This window comes from Passer domesticus, chromosome 3 (assembly GCF_036417665.1).
Source record: "Passer domesticus isolate bPasDom1 chromosome 3, bPasDom1.hap1, whole genome shotgun sequence".
Lineage (NCBI taxonomy): Eukaryota > Metazoa > Chordata > Aves > Passeriformes > Passeridae > Passer > Passer domesticus.
The window spans coordinates 62,323,188-62,342,758 of record NC_087476.1 but is presented as its reverse complement, the minus strand read 5'-3'; the positions used below and the strand labels follow the sequence as shown (position 1 = coordinate 62,342,758).

General features: G+C 43.9%; 1 long non-coding RNA gene across 1 annotated transcript; it reads right to left on the bottom strand.

Moving 5' to 3' along the window:
- Positions 1-4,335: 4,335 nt before the first annotated feature.
- LOC135296754 (uncharacterized) lies at positions 4,336-19,211 on the bottom strand. The gene is made up of 3 exons (XR_010358761.1): positions 18,347-19,211; positions 12,124-12,305; positions 4,336-10,695 (listed from the first exon to the last, which is right to left on the bottom strand). It is a non-coding gene; the product is annotated as an uncharacterized LOC135296754 (long non-coding RNA).
- Between the last annotated feature and the right edge of the window lie 360 nt (positions 19,212-19,571).

The window sequence follows — 19,571 nt, the reverse complement described above, 5'->3', positions numbered from 1 at the left end:
TCACCAAGAAATGAAGTTTTTACATTTTTAAGAGGTTTTTTTTTGTCTTAGAATGAGGGTGTGATTTGGCATCTGAGCCAAAAAAATCAGTGAAATGCACAGCTCTTCTGGTGGCAGATTGTTCCCTGTAGGAGGTCTCTGGTTGTTCTTCACATCTCATGGGTGTTACAGAAGTAGTTCTCATGGAACTATAAAAAAGGAGAAAGGAAGGTTGTTTGGCATATTCAGAATAGCGTGTTCATGTAATCAGAAGAAAATATTGCACAGAGTTCTGTGAATGGTACACAGATACTATGGGCAATTGGAGCTTTATACATTTATGTAACTTGTAATTAATTAATTCAATTATTCAAAGAAAATTACTTCACACCCCCACAAAATACCCTGTATCTTACTAAGGAGACAGATATGCCTGGTTTTACACTCAAGTAATGTCACTTCCAGCAGAAGCTCATTTATTAGAATACCAGAATACTGCTGTATGATGCCTATCGTAACACCCACCTCCCACACACACAGGGCAGCATGTGCCTTGTAACAAAGGAGGCATTCATAGCTATTATCTTGAAAGGTAGTAGGGGCGATGAATGCATTAAAGGAACCGGAGAAATGTTCACTTCACCAAAGAAAAGCTTAGGGGTGTTTGCACTGGAAGTTGTGGTGCCTCCACATTTGCTATCCCAGGACTAACTTTCCCTCCCATTGCCAAGAACTTCATTGAGCTTTGAACTTCTTCCGATTTGCAGCTACCAAGAACTCAGAACCTAAACACTTCATTCTGTGCTTTCAAAAGGTCCAAAACTAAATTTGGATCTCAGCTCTTTGGCTACAGTGTTGTAGCTAAATTTCTTTGAAGCTTCAGCTGGACTGGTTGGGGCATCTGCTGCTGGTTTGAGCTCTGTTGCAGGCAGGAGCAGCAGAGGACTCCTGAGAGCCCCTTTGGTTTGGTTAGACAGGTTTGCTGACAGGATTCACTGCTCCTCTGCAGCACGGTGCTAGCTGCACTGCATTTTTGGTTTATTATCACTACAGCAGCCCTGAGTCTATTAATATGTATTTTGTGCAAAAAAGAGTCTGGCACTTTCAAAAAGGGAAAGGTGGTAATGAAGAGAATCTTAAGCTTCTAAACACACTCCAAACTATTACAAAAATGACATTAAGAGCTGCAAATTCTTGAGACAGAATTAAATTTAAAAAATGAAAAAGCAAAACTCAACCTGAGTGTTGTCAGGTCACTCTAGGCAAAGTGAAATCTCCAATCTTACCCTCCTCTATTGCTGTTGTTGAATACTTTAAAAAGATTTTCAGTGAAGAAGGCTGACAAATGATGCTTTGGTTTAGGGGTCAGCCCTCCACAGTGGCCACCTGAAGCTGGCAACAACCTGTTTGTCCAGCTGGTAGTTGAGGGTGCTCAACAGGTTTAGCTGCAAAGTGGACAGCTCTGCTTTCTTAGCTCTGAGAGTGCTATTCAGAGCAACCAGCCCTGCCTCTGGTGTTGAAACTCACCAAGTCCCCTGGGACCCAGCCTGGGCACAAGTGGCTTCTAAGCCGGACCAGCCAGACTGGGGGTTTTTCCATTAGTCACAGGACAGAGATCAGCAGTCATGGGGTTTGTGTAGGTTACACCTTCACCTTTCCTTCGGTGGGTTTAACTCCTGAAGCACAGCCGACGCTTGCTTCATCTCAACGCCTTGTCCCAGCCAGCGCTTGCAGGAAGCAGGAAAACTTAACGCATGCTATATAAAGCAGCAGAAAGACACACATTGTGTAACAGATGTCTGTTGAAAGGAGATAAAGAGACAGCCTGATTTCTTTCCTTTTTTTTTTTTTTTTCTGTTTGCCTGTGTCCTCATTCCCCTCCGCCTGCCCGCCTTGCTGTCTGGGGGAGGTTTCAGATTGCATTAGCGTTACCTCCCTTGCCTTGGCCGCCCGTCGCAGAGGCTTCGCTGCCAAGCCACAGCCGCTGGCCGCCTGGCAGCTGGTGCAGGGCCAGCCCCCGACAGGCAGGACAGGGACAGACCCTTCAGTGACAGACCCGGAGCCTGAGGGGTGCCAAAGCGTCTGGAGGCAGAACTGATGGGCAGCGGAGCAGCCACACAGCATCGCAGCTCTTCCCATCTCTAGCTGCCACTTCCAGTTGCCATAGGTAGGGTAGCTTTAGTAGCTCCCAAAGCCTACTGTTTTAACACTGATTACCCCCGGTTAGACCTCAGCTCTCAGCAGGGAAAAGGTATCCTTCTATTTTTTTCCCCTCAGGGAACTTCACAGTACTGCGCAATGCCTCTGGTATCTAACCTCATTAAAGGAGCTCATCTAATTCCACCATACTGAGGAAACTCTCACCTCCCTCAAAGGCAATGACTCAAGATACTAATCAGTGCAACGAGGATGTCTGAGGGTTTTTCTATCTACTGCTTCAGTCTGGGCTATATTTTTCCTTCCCCCTTTGCTGTAGCCACAAACACTGTGCTCGCCTTGCCGAGTAAGGCATCCAGTCTCTTCTTGCATACAATGCCTGGGGTATATTTAAATTTAAGCCAAGTGCCAAATAATTAAAAGAGGCCCTGAGCACACCCAGAAGAGACTATTTTCTGCTTTTCCATACTCTTCCCTCTTTACTGCTCTCTGTTATTGCTTTCTCTGGTTCCTGTCGTCATTTTCCTTTGCAGCTTTTTGGGGTCTCAGCAGAGGAAGATGCCTCTCCTGAAGAACCTTAAAAGAGATACATTTGGCCTTGAAACATAGTCACAGCTGCCGACCATCACATCTTTTCCCCTGGCTGTTAAAGGGATGAGATAGGATCACCCTCAGGATTCAGGATATGCCTTAATAAGGTCTGACCTAACAATATGACACTGGCTAAAGTCACTCTATTGGCATCTCTGGAGATAAAGTTAGGAAGCTCTGACCTTGAAATTATGAGTCATGAAAGGACTGACAGCAACCACACACAGAATATGGAGATTTTCTGAAAAACTGAGGACACTCCCACTTACTTTCCCTGATGATACCTGTCCCCGTCCTTCAGGCTGGCACAGCAAACCCTCCTCAGGACCAGTGAAAGGCCTGGAGAGTCAGTCCTATGAGAAGTGGCTGAGGGAGCTGGGGGTGTTTAGCCTGGGTGAAAGGAAGCTCAGGGGAGACCTTATCACTCTCTACAGCCACCTGAAAGGAAGCTGTAGCCAGGTGGGGATCGGTCACTTCTCCCAGGTGACCAGAGACAGGACAGGATGTAATGGCCTCAAGATGCTCTAGGGGAGGTTCAGGTTGGACATCAGGAAGATCCTCCACTGAAAGAGTGGTGAGGTATTGGAATGGGCTGCCCAGGAAGGTCATGGAGACACCATCCCTGGAGGTGTTCAAGAAGCAATTGGACATGGCACTGAGTGCTATGGTTTAGTTGACATGGTGGTGTTTGGTCAAAGGTAGGACTTGATGATCTTGAAGGTCTTTTCCATCCTTAATGACTCTGTGATTCTATGAGTTATTGCTAACAACACTGAACCACCTCCAAAAGGTTATTATTAAAAGTCATTCATTACATTAATTTGCAACCCTCATTTAACGTCAGCAGACCTTTATCTTTCAGCCTAGGGGGTTATGCTAGCTCCTGCAAGCCAAAGCCCAATCACAACAAGTGTTTCAGGTTGTAATTACAGGGTGATTTCCAATGGTAGCAACTGCCTATTTTGCCTCCATACATTTTCAAGTCCAAAGGTTACTTCACTATTTCAATTCCTGTATGTCTGCACAGGGGGAAAAAAATCTAATAAACAGATAAATTAATGGAAATAAAATAATAAATTTTGAATAATAAATAAACTGGATGGCCTGTGTGTGTACTCAATGCAGAGGAAGAAATGGGGGCTGAGATGGGCCCAGAGTGCTCTTGACAGGCAAGGAGATCTCTTGAGCAGAGGGATGCTCTCCCTTTCGTTAGGAGGGGAAAGGAGCAGCACTTCATTTCTTATTTCTTTGGGGCTGATAAGTTGAAATCAGTTCATATTCCTCCCACATTTCTCCTCCTCCACAGTGTGTTAAAATTTCTTGACTCAAAAAATTATGCCTGCTACTCCCCCGGCTCCATCCAGCATTCTTCAGAGGAAGGGGAAGACAGCTCAGTGAGCCACTTAGGCAGAGGCTTAAAGCTAAATAAGCAGCTAAGTGCTTGGCTGGGTCAGGAACCTCTTTGTTTGGATAAACATGCTTTTGCTGGAGGTGTTCTAAGAGATTTAGGATTATGTCCTCACCAAGTTCCTTCACAATTCCTGAGCACAGACAGAATCTCTGAAAATGAAATTTGGTTCTTTTTTTATTACTATTTCTAAAAACAAATCGAGTTGAAATTATGTCTCAAGCAACAAGCACAGGAACTGAGATATATTTATATTCTTATTTACACAACAGTTAATGAGAGCAACATAATGAAATGCTAGGTTAATGGAAGAGGACACCATTATGAATATAAGCACTGCTGAAACATTTTTTAATGTATGTTTTCTGATCAGTATGAACAGTTACATTTAACTCAAGCCAAATTTCAGGAATGCAATAATTTCCATTGAAAATAACATCGTGTTTCACTTTTTTTTTTCATTATTATGTCATATTTTGATAAACACACTGTCAAAGGACTACCAGAAATAAAATTTTTTTACCTAGAGAAGGAGTGTTGACCCTAAGCCACAACAGAGACAATGAATTATTATGTCAGAGAATAATTATTTTCCTTGGTTGTAAATTATCTTTTTTTCTAAAACCTGTCCCATATGGTCCTGTACTTATATCAACTACAAGATAAATAATTTTTTTAACCCAAGCTCTAAGAAAAAAAATTAAATAGCCTAGAAAGTGGAAATAATTGCAAGAAAATTTGCTTAACTGTAGGCATAAGGAATGTGGTCTGATGTAGGAAACACATCTGACAAGATGGTCCCAGCCTATTTAAAGGTTGTGGAATGCATCTCTCCCTTAGAGAAACTGTTGACAAGCGGCCAAAACTCTGAATTGCAAATCCTCCAGCCATGAATAAATCAAAGGAAATTCCAAGAAATAACTTAAAGCAGCTTAAGTGACATATTTTGCTATAGTAACTGCAAATTGTCTATGAAGATATATGGGATCTGCCACAAGTCAAAGGTATTTAAGCCACCCTCAGTGAGTATTATGGCTCTGCTGGTAAAAACATGTTGTATTGAAACCAAGCATGTCTGCATGGATCTTTTAAGGTTCCCGCTGGAGACCGAATTTTGCTGGAAACTCAAGGAGCTAATTAGAGTGAAATGGCCAGTAGGCTGCACTGTTGGCCTGGCAACACCGGGTAATTGTATCTCAGGGGTATTTTTGTGGCTGGGGAAAATCTTTTCCTCCTAGGGTAGAGACCTTGGGAGTGCATTCAAGGAAATGCATTCCTTGGAGTAGCACACTTATTAAACAGGCTTTAGCAAGCCAGCCTAACCCGAGCACCCTGTAGGGGCTCTGCTTTGCCCTGAGCAGTCCGTGCCTGGAGCCACGCAGGGAGCTCGGGCTAGGATGACTGGCTGGCAAAAGCCAAGTGTTTCCTGAGCATTGACTGTTTCCTTCACAATAAAGGTGCAAAGATCTGTTTCACTGAATGGGGAGGGAGCAATCCGGAAAGCCTTGTAACTTATGAGAAGAAGTGGGATGTACCTAGTCCCAAAACCACAGTGGTTCACCCTGAAGTCAGATAAGTCTCAATGAACTCTTCCCCCATCTGGTGAGATGCTGCAGTGGGTAGGCTGCCAATTCCTTGTAAACTCATGGAATAACTGTAGGTTCAAAACCATCTCTGCAAATGCCTTTATCAGATCTGGTCAAAAATTTTATTACCCTCTGAGTGTCTTGTCTCCTTCGTGGAAAAACTTCCAACCACTTTTTAAGTAATTGGCTGCTGACAGCAAGTATTGATTGCCTGCTTCTGCCTCAAGCAAAGGTTTACACAGATCAAAACCAAAACAAAACAAAGCAAAACCATGATCCATTGATGATCCCATGAGATACGGCTGCATAAGGGCCACTCTTGTCTTACATGGATCCTTTTCCGTAACACAAACATCACCTCTGCTGTGCAAATGCTCTTTACCCTGCCTGCATTTTACACAGTTCTTTATGTAAAGGCAAATCATTAAGTGACTGCATCGAGGTCGTGGTCACTGGGGACATTTTAACCGGAATGCTGAGGGAAGCTGAGGGACAGGGTGAAGTTAGGCCACTTCCTATTTCAAAGGGAGACATTTTTATCTCTTTGAACTTTGTGGCTGTCTTATAAATGGTGATCCATCAAATCTACTGACTCACTTTTTCTTTTGGGTTTATCATAATTTTCTTTTATAAAACACATAAAATGTTTGTGTGGATCCAAGATATTGCAGAAACAAGTAGGAATCCATAACCAGTGAGACCCTCTGATATTTCAAATTTAAAATTCATCCTAGCCTAGACTTCAAAATCAGATTCAGTTGACAACTGTTTCTTTTCTTTTTCCACTCTTTGCTAGAATACTATTTCAATATATCATATCTTCTGTTTTCTAAGGCAAAGCCATTTTACCACAGCAGACCATTTGCCTACAAACTATTTGCTTAATGTTTTCACATAGAAGTCCTCTTTTCTGGCATTTGGGACATGAATCAACAGCAAAGGAATCTGCTGTCCCTGTTATTTAGGCATTATTTTTCTAACTTCAAAACTTCACTTTACCAGATCTGAACAGCTGCACAACTCCATGTGACATTCTGCACCTAAGACTAACTTTTCTGCGTCTTTTATCTTCCAGTATTGCTCTGTATGACACTTGTCACTGTAGTTATGTTATAGGTAAGCCAGTACTCATATTCCTGTGCAATTCCCAGGTGTTACTATTGCATTTCAGTCCTCAAACTCTCATTCTCAGAGTATCTCACATCTTCCTTCATTGCCCATTGTATTGGGGTACAAGTCCCTCAAGTAGCCTTCACTAAACTTTTGGGATGTTCTGTTGCAAACATCCTCAACCTTATGGAAGTCCTTTTATGATCTTTCTTTTCCTCATTACACCCAATCGATCCACTTGCTTCAAGTTTCTGAAGTATTGCCAATTTCCATTTACTGAGCAGATCTAGATTCAAAAATAAAGTCTTCACGATATGACATCCTAATTTTTGGTCCTTCTTTCCCTCATGTTTATTTGATTGAAAGTTGCTCTTGCCAAGTTTGCAATGATGAGCTGCTGTCTGAGCAGGGGCTTTTTCCACTGCAGGGATCCACTGGTGCATTGCACACATGCATGGCAACTCCACTCATCCCATTCCTACTGCCTTTGCTCTGAAAGGCAAAATCTAGCTCCACACCTAATAGCTGTCCAGAGTCTGTTTATCCTTCAAATCCACGCTAAAATGGATCACATTCCACCCAGCACTGTTTCATGAGAAGTGAGACCCACAGGAAAACTATGTTTTCCTGGGGTCCAGACAGACCTCACAGAGTTTCACTTTCCCAGAGTTTTAGAGGAGGAACAAACATTCTGGTTTATGTATTAACTCAGAATGAACACAGATATGGTGTGTAACCAAACATGCAAAAACTAGCAGATACCTACACATAGATTTCCTGAGCTTTTGTTTACCTTTTATTTTAAGCTTCAATTAAATTCCAAGGATAAACATCTTCACTAAACAGCTTTTGTCTCTAGCCTCTTGTCCCATCCACTCTCTTGAATGTCCTTGGTAATTCATGTGCACTTAACAGTGCTGGCATTTCCCTGTCTTAAAGATGTCCTCCTGCAGGCTGTTCCTCAGCTGTAGGAGCTGATCAAGCCTTAACATGATTCAAAGAGGGCAAATTCTCCCTCCTTTCTCAGAGTGGTTTCTGATTCAGTTGTTTGATGACAACAGTCCCTTGCCAGGTGACAGCATTGCCAAACTGATTTATGAACCAGTCTGACTGGCCATTGCTCAGCGTGTGTGCATTGCAGGGCATCACTAATGACCAGTGCCAGCCCTGTGCCAGCGCCTCCTAGGAACGCTAGCCACTCTGAGTCAGAGGGTGAAAGGTAGAAGCGACACAAGGATCAGCCTTCTGATGCAGCAGAGTTTTCCATATCACAAAAATTTACAAAATCCATAACCTGTAAGTTTTTCTTAGACAAACCCCCCAAATCATCACAACAGCCACAAGACACCAGCTGCCTCCAGCATAACAAAATATTACAGTACTTAATCTCTTGTCTGTCCTGACTAATATACCTCACTTGGTTCATTAGAGTGCACTGGATATTAATGTGCCACAAGTACAATGAAGAGAAGAATCCAGCAAAATAAATATTCTGTACCGTGGAAGCAACCTATCCTCCCATGATGTCAAGAATTCCATGGGAGAGCAAAGACTTACACCTGTTACCCATGACATGGATACTTTAGGATATTCTTTTAAATTAATTAATCTTCTCACTCAGAATACAGAAAACTAAAGGCTGAATTTTCTAGTTTGCTCCTGTTGCACAGATCTCATTTTATCTTTGAAATTTTAATTCTTCCACTAGTGAGTAAGAGTCTTAAATTAAACATTCTAAACAAAGACTTGGATGTTTTCTTGCTTTTATGCAGTTGAGTTCCTTCAGGAACAGTCAATATACCCAAAGATTCCAAAAAGCAATTCATTACAAGTTAGAAGTTGCTTTCATATGTTCTACCTGGCCTCATTCTCAGCAGCAGCCAGGTGCTCACATACAGCTTTTTATTAAAATACCTCTTTTAAAGTTTGACTATTTGAACTTGGTCTCCACATAGACCTGCTGTAATTTCATTGTTCCTGGGAGGGACAGATATCTGAATGCAAACATCACAAATTGATCATGTAATAGGAAGTGTAACCTGCTGTAAGAAAAGATACTTCCAGCCTTTTTAGGGCTGTTTGCTGTTTCCTTTACTATTGTCTCTCCCTCTTTAGGTTATTAATTTGCACTTTAAGAAAACAAGGGACCTACCCCTGACTCTTGGGAAACTGTGAACTTTGTCCTTTTCTCAAGCCTTCCTCTGGCCTAGGAGTTTGTTGCCTGGGGCTTTGTCCCCCAGGCCACTTGGAACAGCTTCCAGATTTCTGTGCTGATGGGAACAAGCAGGCCAAAGCTGCTTGGTAGGACCAAGACATTCCTTCCATGTTGTTGTCAGCTGTCAGTAAGCTGTTGCTAGACTGGTGATGAGGGGCAACCGTGAAAAATTGTACCGCCAAGACAACAGGAAACTATTTAAACTATTTAAAAAGCTTAAGCTTGATGTGGCACTGTGAGTGTGCAGCACTGAGGGTTATGATAGCAACTCGTCATCACGAGTGCATAGGCAGTGAGGTGGAACAAATAGATTTCTAAATACAACTGTCTACGGTTTATTGTAGCCACATATAGTCTAAGGACATATATATTTGGTCTGCAAAAGTGCAATCTGGTTTTGATTGCTCTTAATACATTTTGTACTCACCTGGAAACCTCAGAAAGTCAAAGCAAAACTCAGCTTCAGGCATTTCTTTTTCCATCCAGCTGCTCATGAAAATCATGCAAAATTAAAAGCCAAATCCTCTGTAGAATTAAATCAGGGTATCTCTGTTATTGGATCTACACCAGCAGAGATGAGGCACTCTAGGGAGCTGCTTGTATACTAGGGACAGGCTCAGTCTCCCAAGGGGCCAGGACACATTCTCCATGAGGATATTTGGACTCCAGTGCATGCTAAAGGGTTATCTAACCCTCAAGCATGGAAAAACTGCTGGGTTTCCTGTGCTTAAGAAATAGGGTTACCCATTACACTGCCACAAGTGTTGTGCTTGGAAGGATGCTCTGTCTGAAACAAAATCTTGGCCAAAGAGGCAGACAAAATCTGTGACTAAAAGAGCTTAAAAGTTAAGGCACAGACCATGTGATGATTTTAAACATATTTAATCAATGGGGCCTCTCTGGGTGTGTTAAGCACATACTTCTCTCTTGGTAGGACCAACCCCCTTGAAATTTCTCTCTGTGGGAGTTTGCTATAGAGACAGACTTTTTTCCATTCTCTTGGTCTTTTCTTCTTATGGAGCATTTGCACACAAAACCTCCCACAGTTCTTCCTGAGGTAGGAAGCCTTTGGAGGGTATGATGGAGAGCTCAGTTTTTCCTTCACAATGAGCAAGACTAATACAATTAAAGCACAGAAAGTTAAGCCTTTCCCCCCAAGAGCTGGAAGCTCCTTTGCTGGCACTCCCAGCTCTTCTTAGCAAGCACCAAGAATTAGTCATGAACATGAACTCCGAAACCTCCAGCCCAACTGGGGTGCATTTAATGCTACATAGCACAGCTCTTGTTCACGTTTAATAAACACCCGTTCACTTAAGTAATCCCATTGATGTCATCAGCATGAGAAGAGTTGCAAAATCTATCTGCTTTTAAGTAGTATTGTGTGTCATGAGGTTGGTTTTAGCATGGGTATAAATTTTTGTCCATTCAGCTTACACAGCCTGTTTCATTGTGTCCCCAGCCAAGGTGACAGGTTCTTGTTCTTCCCAGAGGCCAATGCAGTCTTCTGAAATTCCCTGTACCTTCCCAGATGATTTCTTTGAATAGAAAGCAGCAGCCTTACAAGTAATTTTCTCCTCAGCTTCACTCCTTGATATCACTTTAAAAATTATTGACACCCAATTCTTCTCTGTCATGATCCCAGACATCATCTGAAACAAGGTGCAAAAGAAGGAAATAATATTTCCAACTCAGAAATGCAATCTGAATTCCTAAAGTGCAAAGGGTAGTGCATATGTTGAAATGCAAACCCTGGGAGGTAATGTTTGCCTGTAGTTTGACTTTTTACTAAGATAAGAGGGAGCAAGCACACACCTGAGTTATGAGTTGAGCCAGTTCCCCCTCTTCAACTCAGTCATCCTGCTCATATGTCAGATTATGCTGTAGCTGGGCAGTAGCTTGAGCTGCAGTGAGAGAAACTGGAGCTGGCATGACTGTGACTGGACATTTTGGGCAGGCTATAGCCACTGACACCGAACACATTTCCACTCAGAGAAGCAGGTGACTCACCCACCTTGCAGATCAAATAAGGTGAGATGCTGTGGTATCAGATAGCCACTTAGTCAATACAATAGCCTTTTCTCTAAGGACAAAGAATGCCTGCCAAGAAAAGGGCAGTGGTTCAAGCTGTGGTTTAAGTGCTGATTTTCCAGGTGGGGGACATGAACAAGGCTCTGAGCAGCTGTTGTAAATCCTGCTGGAAGAAGACACAGCACAAAGCAGGTGGCTTGCAAGTTCTTCAAGGGCCTTGTTCACTACTACACAGGACTACACCTCTGAAGAGATACATCAGGGCTCACCACAGGACATCCCTGTGTTGCCCCGTTGTTGTAGGAGCTGTGCAAACAGGCCCACGCTGGAGGAGCATTGGCACTGGGATGCAGGAAGAGCCGAGGCTGGGAGAACACATGCAGCAGGACAACAAGTTCCACTGAGGTGTTCACTGTTTAGTTATCATCTGGTGTCCACCACTGAGTGAAGGAGATTGATTTACAGCCACCTCACCACCTGGTGTTTGCACCTGCACTGCCTGCACCTTGTGAATTGTGTCACTGTTCAAGGGTGTGTGGCCATTTTCTTCTACAGGACTTGAGCATGACCAAGACATTACTTCCTTTTAAACTAGGGCTAGTTAGGCTTTGCCCAGCTGAGAGACACAGAGAATCTGTTTTACCTGTAGTATGAGAGGATTTTATGTGGGAAGGAAGGGGATCTTGATGAGTTAAATTTGGACAAAGTTCTTTACATACTTAATGAGAAAAGGGTAGTAAAGGGCCGGGGAAATTAGGAGAAAAACAACAGGAATACGTGCAATGTGACTGGCAAAAAGAAAATGGTATTTAGGGCTCAAGAGTCAAACTCTTAGAACCCTATGGGCCCCTGTGCTAGAGGCACACCTTCAAGCTGGGTACTCAACACAGCAATGGGTGTACAGGCAGGTAGCTCTTTTTGTGGTTTAGAAAGCCCTTGACAGCAGTCCTACAGCAGCAGCCACCAGGCAAAGCTGGGAAGCCTACTAATGGTGCCAAAATGCACCCAGGCTGCTCACCCCCCATCACTCTGGTTGTCCCCATGTTTACCTGCTGCCTCACTGCTGGCAGTCGAAGCTCTTGGCAGAAGACAGCCCCTGATGGCTCCCCTCCCCTGCTGGTTGTCATTTTCTTGGCACTTGGGCTGGCTGTGTGTGTACAGGCATATGCACACACGCCCTCCCCGCAGATATGCACAGGGTGTGGTTACAAAGCATCCGTAGGGTTCCTTCCTAGGCAAGGACATACTTCTATTAGCCTGTATTTACACAGGATTTGGAGAACAAACTAAAGGCCAACCCTGCATATGTTAAGAAACACCCTGAAACCAGGGAAGAAACAAACAGTACTGGGAACTGTGTTTTAATTACTCACAAGAAAACAGCTTGGGTAAGGTATGAAGTAGCTGCATGAGCAGACTGAGTGGACTGTGCCACTGAAGGCAGCAATCCATAGTGAAAAAAAAAATTGCTCACCAATATGCATGTGAACATTTTTCACAATGAGGTGGAAACATCAGAAATAACAATAGTAGCATCTGTCTGAGGACAGTTCCTACCTTCTTATAACTTTGGGTTGTTTTTTTTTTTGCATCTGGTTCCATTTATGACTCATACTTCCCAAACAAGCCATATGTTGCTGCAGAAGGCCTTTAAATTTGCTTGATTCGTATTGAGCTGTATTCCTGGCTGTCAGCCAAGTAAATGTAACAAAACCACTTTTTCCATCAAAAAAATAAAAATGAAATCCTATTTGCACTGAGATTTAATTAGCAGCCAGTAAGTCATTTTGGTGTTGAAAGCATGCACACTCATGTTTTGTTATAGCCTGATTTGCACCTTCAAACTCCATGGTAGCATTTTATTTGTTATAATGCAAAAAGGTTTCCTCTTCCCCTAGCTCAGCCTTCATTCCAACTGCAGATGCTATAGCATTTGAATGGTGGCAATTTTTTGGAAAATGTGGCACCCTCTGAGCTCTTCTCTTCAGATGTCACATTGTGCATCATCTATTTAGAACACTGGGACAGGAATTGGATCCACAAGGCAAGATTTTGGTAGCAGGAGGGGCAACAAGGCTGCCTTCTGAAGGAAGCTGCTGGAAGCTTCCCCTGTGTCCAATGGAGCCAATGCCAGTGGGCTCCAAGACAGAGTGCTGCTGGTCAAGGCTGAACCCATCAGCAACAGTGGTACTGCCTCTGGGATAATGGATTTAAGAAAGGGGAAAAACCCTGCCCAGCTGAAGCTGGAGAAGGGCAGAGGTAGAATACGTGAGAGAAACAGCTCTGCAGACACCAAGGCCAGTGAGGAAGGAGGGGCAGGAGGTGCTCCAGGTGCCTGAACACAAATTCCCCTGCAGCACAGGCTGCAGACCATGGGGAAGCAGCTGTGCCTCTGCAGCCCATGGAGGTCCATGGTGGAGCAGAGATCCACCTGCAGCCCATGGAGGATCCCATGCCGGAGCAGAGGAATGCCTGAAGGTGGCTGTGATCCTTTGGGAGGCACGCTGTGGAGCAGGCTCCTGGGAGGACCTGTGGACCCATGGAGAGAGGAGCCCGTGCTGGAGCAGGTTTACTGCCCAGACCTGTGATCCCACAGAGCATGAGCACTGAAGAAGCTTATTCCTGGGGGACTGCACCCTGTGCACCCACACTGGAGCTGAGGAAGAGTGTGAGGAGTGCTCCCCATGAGGAGCAAGGAGCAGCAGAGGTAGTGTGTGATGAACTGACCACAGCCCTCATTTCCCATCCCCCTGTACCACTGGGGGAGATTAAATGGGGAGTAGATGGGGAGTAAATCAAGCCTGGCAAAAAAGGAGGGGTGGGGAGAGGTGTTTTCAGGATCCAATTTTATTTCTCAGTACCTTACTCTGATTTTATTGATAATAAAAACTATTTCCCCAAGTTGAGTCTGTTTTGCCCATAGCTGGTGAGTGATCTCTCCCTGTCCTTATCTCAACCCACAACCTTCCATCATAACTTCTCTCCCCTGCCCAGCTAAGGAGGGGAGTGACAAAGTGGCATTGGTGGGCACCTGGTGTCCAGCCAGGGTCAACCCACCTCAGACTCTGATAATTTTAGCACCCCAAGCACCAAGCTGAAAGCAGTAATTTCTGCTGAAATAGACGGTCTATCACAAAACTTGTGTGCAAAATCAGGAGCTGGCATCCCTTTAAACATGCAGAATACATATGACTAAATTGTCGTCACGGCTGAAGTTTCTGGAGCAAACAGACTTAAGTTAGAGAAGGAAAGATACTCTATCCTGTCTATTTAAAACAGTCAGGGAATTTCTTATTCACTGCTCTTTTTAATTTGATGAAATTCTCAGGTAGTATGCATTATGACAACATATTTTTGGTTCCTGTCTCATATTCCCCCAGGGAGGAACAATGTTTGACACCATCAGCATTATTTTGAATACGTTAAATTTGAAAAAACAGAAACCAAACCATCAGAGGGTTTAGCTTGTCCCCTTTCCTGGAAAATAAAGACTGCAGGAGCCAGGAAACTTTGCAAGCTCCAGGATACAGAATTTCCATGTGCTTTTCGGGAGCTCCTGGGACACTGACCAGCCAGAGCAGCCTCAAGCAGAGCACTGGCCTCAAAGGCCAGCATCTCTGGAGCCACCACCACTCAGCTGAGGCCCCCAGCCAGCAGTGCCCCACCAGTGGCTTTCATAGCAGTGGCCAAGGCAGCCCACAGCTGTGCAGTAGCAGCCAGAGAGCAAACCAAGCCAAAGTTTAGTCTGCCCAACACAGCATTAACTCTCTCTTGGATTTCTGCATGGAAATGCAGCAGGTTAGTGCAAGGCAATGCTCTAGACAGTGGCTGATCCTTTGCTCCCGTGGTCTGGCAGGAATCCAGCTCTGCAGAGAGCCAGCAAAAACGTTTCACAGGATCCTGCAGAGCAGGGGCAACACCACAGGGGGGTTATCCCCCTCAGCTTCTTCCTGATGCCTGTGTTAATTGATGGACCAGGCAGCAGGACTCAACTTATAATATCACCCAGTTCCCTTCACCCCCCACCCTGACAGATCAGCTGGATCTGAATCTTTTGCTCACAACAGGGCCAGAGGAAATGCAGATGGAAAAAACTATTAGACTATTTAGCTCATCCTCTGCCAGAGGACGACTGCTCCCTGCAGTACTCCATCTCTTTGACTTTCTGATTTTTACCTTTTTTCCCCAGAGTTAAAAGACCCTCTCTCTTCTGTATGTCTAAGGAAAGTTTCTGAAATATTAAAAATTGGTCCAAGATGTCGCATTGTGCCAGTCCCCTGTGTTAAAATGTCATCAAGAAATATGAAATGGAGGGGAAAAATTTTGTCACAAAACTGGTCTGCTTTATCATTTACATTTTTCTTGGCAGTAAAAAGGTACAGGGTATTTCAGCCATGAATATTGGTTCATTGTTTCATTAATTAATTTGTTTTTTCCTCTTTTTTTTCTGGCTAAATAAAGATGTTGTGGTGGAAAGAAAAATTGTGGAAAATAACAAATGGAGGTGAAGTGCCAGGCATCATTAAGTTAGTCATTAAGTTTTTAAGGGCCAGATTTTCACATGTGGCCAGAAACCAGCCGTTTGTGCTGATAACAAATGCTCAGCACTTCTGAAAACTCTGACCACTTCATCTAAGTGCCTCAGTCAAAGTCCAGCTCTTCAGAAAGCCTGGCTTTTCTAAGAGTTGCTCCTTCAAAGTAACCCCTTAGGGATTGTAAGTGTATATCTGTTTAGGAAGAAGAAGCACACAGGTTCTTCCCAAGCCTTCCTTTGCCTTGCAGACTACTGCTAATGGGCTAACGTGCTCAGAGGATTCAGGGTGTTTATATCAGAAACATTCAGGGATCACCTCCTCCCAGCAGCCCAGAGCTGCCCCCCAAAGCCCTGGCAGAGCACAGCTGAACCAGGCAAAGACCTTTGCCTCTCTAGGAACAGATGGGAACGAAAGAGGTTGAAACGGCAAAATGCCAAGTACTCTGACATTCCTCTGCAACTTTAGCAGCAAGATTTCTCATCACCTCATGGAAACAAGCCTTCAGAGACTACACCTCCTGCTGTTAAAATGAATGTGGAAACTCCATTAGTTTCTATAGCAGGGTGTCAGCCTCTTCTTATATTCTGGCAGGAGATGGGGAAAAAGAAATGCTTTTCTTCAGTACAGAGCTGGATCTGCCTCCACTGGCTTTCTCCAGCTCACTGGGTGCTCATGGGGCTGTGTGCTGCCATGCATATTCATCCCGGCTGTTTCGCTTTGCAGCACTCCTGTCAGTTCAGAGATGTCACTCATCAGGAAGGTATCCGAAAAGGCAGTTTATAAAGCAATATTGTTTGGCTTTTTTTTTATTAAGCCTCCTGCTGACCAAGCTCCCCTCGACATGTCAGCTTCAGAATGAATATTCATACAATGCAGAAAAGCAAGGAAACTCACTAGAGCAGAAAATTTTTCTGGTTTTCAGAAAGCTGTTGTTTTCTTCTACCACTGCTCCCACCAGCCTGCAGTCCAGCCTGAAAGCAGATCTTGTAGGCTATTTGCATGCTTGAACAGACCTTGGAGGTGTTAGGCTCCCAGAGTCCCTTGGCTGCCCTACAGCAGAGGTGCACTGGTGCCTGATGTGCCATGGGTGAGAGCCTCGCCTGTAGGACATGATTTTGCAACATATGCAATGCACAGTGCAGTAGAAGACCATCAATATTTCTTAAAGCTCAGGGAAAATGGCACCAAGACACCTTGTGCAGACACTTGCCAACATGGAGAGACAACAGTCCTGAATGACAGTTCGTCCTTTATGGGGATTCTTGTGGTTCATGGTCTTTGCTCCCAAGAATGAGTTTCATTCAGTTCTGCCTCCACTTAAGATTATCTTGTATGAAAAGAGATATTTCCTTAAATTCTATCATATGCCTACTAAAGCCCTACACATATGTACAGGCCACCTCTATACCCACAAATTAAAGAAACTCTTAGAAAGAGTTTCTGTCACCAAGCACAATCACTTGGAAAAGACTTATGTACACACAACAAATCAGCTTATTATATCTCATGTAGGCACCATCACAGGGGCAAAAGCCAAACATTTTGCAATGAAAGCTGTCTCCCACATTTCTGGTGCTCTCAGTGGTTCCAAAGCCAGTTAAAAGCAGGCATATTAAAGATAGTTGCAAACACACACGACAGATGTAGCATATGTAAAGACCCCAAGAATAATTGCAGAACAGGTCAAGCTATCCAGTATTTTCATCTTAAATTGACCTTACAGCAAGCATATGTTCAGGGTCTGTGTTTAGTGCTTGTAATCTGTGTTTGAGAAAAGGGCACAGGAACATTGTCACTGTAATAAACTCAATTAGTATACAGACTGCTGATTTTTTCATGCAGGCATCTTAACTGAAAAAAACCCCCACCAAAATAGTGATTAGACTAAAATATATGATGTGCTGTGCAGGTTTTGCATTGAATATCCTGGATTTACTTTAAGGATATTCTTTAGAGAATATCGATTGAGATTTTCAGGGGTGGCTGAATGACTTAAAAAGATAACTTCCATTGACTTGTTCCACTGGACAATGAAATAAATCAATAAGGCTTGTTCTCCCTGAGCTATTTAGGGCAAAAACTAATAAAGGATTCAGACACCGTAACACCTAACGTTTGGGATTTGTTCCTTTTTCTGAAGCCCAGAATTTTAAGTTTTGGCCCACCTCCATTGGACATAGGAGAGTCAGCCACCTCAGACAGGAGCTGGATGCTAAGTAGAAAGCATGTTTGGAAAATGTGCTCTCCAAGCTGTCTAGAAGACTTCAGGCAGGGAGCTGCTTGAACTCAGTCCTTGTCGTTCTAAGTCTCTCTACCACTCTACTCACCAGCTTTCCAGGCAGCTCTCTTCTGACTGAGCAGGGCACATCCAACAGCTCTTCCTCTTGGGGAGAGTAGCCTACAGTAATGATGATCTAGTGAATCCTGAATATTTTGTTTCACAGTAAGAGAACTTCAGCAGAAAACAAAAAACTTCTTGTGGGGCATTTTAGGGCACTCTCCTAGGAGACTGGAGGTGCTGATCTAGCCAGTTTCAGCGCAGATTTGGGGTGGTTTGGGCCTTTTTTAGATACCCATAAATAGGGACCAAATCATTAAACTAATCTGTAAGAGGCGGTGACAGCACTTGCCAAAAGTATAATTCAAGAGGGAAGCATATTTCATCATATGTCAGGTATTTTCAAAGACCCACTCAGTAGGGCAGGTCCCTTGGAGGATCTCAGTAAGAAATACATACCTTCTGGTGTCCAGGTCAACGTGGGAGGGGAAGAGGTGTGAAGCAGTTCCAAGAAGAGGAGTTCACCTCATGTCCAAAAGCAGGAAACAACTTCAAACAAGGCAGGGCACCTTGTAAATTGAGATGCCTCTAGGGTTAAATGGGAGTTAAGTGCAGATTCCTTGAATTTAACTTTTTGTACTTAAGTCCCTTGATTCCATTTGGGTCTGCTATAGTTAATGATGCCCTTTATTGGTGCTAATTATTATCCACTGCTGGCAGCGTGTCCTGCAGTGAAGTCCACATAGAAGTATTTAACATGCGATGGAGTTACTACCCTGAGTCAGAATCTAAAGCTTTGTGAGAGGATTGTGCAGGCAGTTATATGAGACCGATACACCCTCTGTCTTGCTGACGCGAGTAAGTCCTGAAGTAACTCTAGTGACAGTATTCCGTGAGAAGAAAATGAAGAGAGCTTGCCAGAGCATCTGTATTTCCCTTGCGCTTTACAGAAAAGACATATGGATCTTCACAGAAAATTATAACCTCCTTGAACAATATAATAGGTAATTATATTCCTGACGTAGAATTTTTTTAGCACATTGCATGTAAGGATCCTTGTTCGGTTCTGCAGTTTCTTCTAGGGTGCCCTGTTAAATCTCTTCTTTTCCCCCATTTTAAAAACACGGAATGTTTACATCAGAGAGCTCAGGGTTACACTTTTTGGTCCGAAGAGCCCTCCCTGCATCCACTGCACCGAGTATTGTGGAGGAACCCCCTCCCCATCACCCTCAGAGGGGCTGCCTCACACAGGCAACTCCAGTCCTGCCCGGAGAGCGACATTCCCGGCAGGGAGCCGTGCAGCTGCATTCTCCCAGCACGGAGGCTGAAGCTGTAGGCTCATCACAGCAGGGCACAAGCAGCCCCACAGCATCATCTCCACAGGCAGCCTGGAGGGGCTGCACTGGGAAGTGCAGGCAGAGCGCTCACGGAATTATTTGCCCCCCCAGTCCCCGTTGCTGTGCTTGCACAGTTGATTGTGAAAATTGCTCATGCCTGGGAAAATTTTGTCAGACATGTTTGCCATTTCTCCTCCACACCCTTTACAAAGCATGAAAAGTCATCATTGATGCCTATGCCTTGTATGAGGATATGTTTTTTTCTCAAAGCACTGTATACACATTATCTCATTAAGAAAATACAATTAAGATTGTAAGTACCTGAAACCTCTTCAGCATTGCTCCAT